Consider the following 1,567-nt stretch of genomic DNA (forward strand, 5'->3'; position numbering starts at 1 on the left):
TCAAGCACCCCAGTCAAAGTTCTGGATGCAACAGCAAGGACATAAAAATTTGGCACTGCAGCACAACTTTTTCCTGGGTTTGATCATTCATGCTAAGCAGGCACTGTACAGTTTTGAAGATGCAACCAGAAATTGAAACAGGAGAAAAGGATGCACCTACGAAACACCAAAGAGCCTTTAGAACGCTGTGACACGGATAAACTTTCTTAGAGAAATTACAGCTTCTAAAGGATCAACATTATATCAAAACACCTACAAAGCAAGGTTGAAAATAACCCAAACCTTCCTAAAATTATGTTATGAGAGACTTTCCCCAATATACTTACCTACCTCAATCCTTCTCAGTCATGCTTCTCCAGTTGAAAGTCTGCTACTAACTCACAGTGCTGATTGTAAGCACCTGTGAGGAGAGGGGGGGAGAAAAAAAAAAGAAGCAAAAACACCACAATTGGATCTAATCATCTCTCAGGTGTGAGAGATTGCAGAGTGATTACTTTTGATAGCATAGGGGTTCCTTTTCTCAATTCAGTATATTTACTGCATACAGCTTTCATTTTAAAAATGCATATTTTCTACAGAGAACCTAACAACCTCATTAGCTCCCCTGTTTTGGAAATTGTGAATACATATGTATCAGGAAAGTGGAAAGTAGTTTATAATGCACCTTTAGAATACACTAATCAAGTAAGCATTGATGGATGTTTGAGATGAATATTTCTACCCTCAGATACACACACACACACAACTTCCATTGAAGTGAATGGCGAAGAATGCAAAAGTCTCCTTGGATAGAATTTGTTCCTGTGTTTTTCAGAGATGGGTAAAGCGTGTCCATTTTATTTTGTCCAAGATCATTTTTCTCATCTTCATGATCATTAGGTTTAGTCTTGGAACTAAAATGCTTAACAAAACTGCAGATGTTCACATTACCTTCTACAGGATAGTGGAGGTTTTTAATTTTGAAATATCTTGCCCGCAGTACAGTGACTCAGAGGAAGTGTGAATGACAGAAGGAAACTTATTAAGTTAAAAACAGTTTGTTGGAGGGTGTGGGGAAAATGAATTCACGCACAGAAACAGGTCCGGTGTTATTTTATTAGCAGAGATATAGCAATCTGCTTCCCACTCTACTTCAACTCATGTACTAATCACTGATACTCACAGCATTAACAGAATCTTCAATTTAGAGCCATATGGCAGCCATAAAGAGATATACCATTATACAGGCTAAACTTTACCTATAAACAACTGGGTTCAAACTTAGATTACCCATTAAAGGGGGTTCACTGGGCTAATTCTTTCCTTAGAATAGAAATGTGGCAATATGCATTTAAAAATTATATAGCTGGCTCCATGAAAGGCTTTAGTTATCTAAATCCAAAATATAAGTCTTCAGAAACCACATGCTCAGCTGCTAAGCTTGGAGATGTACAGATTGTACCAGTTAAAGTTTTCTAGGTTGCTAAGTGTTTGCCTGTAGGCATGCCCAAAACTGCCTAAACCCAACACTATGAGCAACTAAATGCCTCTTCCAAAGTGAAACACAACTGAAGTAGAAGGATGCAGC

General features: G+C 37.9%; 1 long non-coding RNA gene across 2 annotated transcripts in view; it reads right to left on the reverse strand.

Moving 5' to 3' along the window:
- LOC102371057 overlaps nucleotides 1-414 on the reverse strand; it is a 1,876-nt gene extending 1,462 nt beyond the window's left edge. Inside the window, exon 1 of one of the 2 annotated variants that reach the window (XR_001358502.1) lies at nucleotides 327-414. This is a non-coding gene — a long non-coding RNA (uncharacterized LOC102371057). The remainder of the gene's footprint in view (nucleotides 1-326) is intronic. The other variant, XR_003095419.1, reaches the window with a different exon arrangement.
- Nucleotides 415-1,567: the final 1,153 nt, after the last annotated feature.

This window comes from Alligator sinensis, unplaced genomic scaffold, assembly GCF_000455745.1.
Source record: "Alligator sinensis unplaced genomic scaffold, ASM45574v1 scaffold168_1, whole genome shotgun sequence".
NCBI classification, from domain to species: domain Eukaryota; kingdom Metazoa; phylum Chordata; order Crocodylia; family Alligatoridae; genus Alligator; species Alligator sinensis.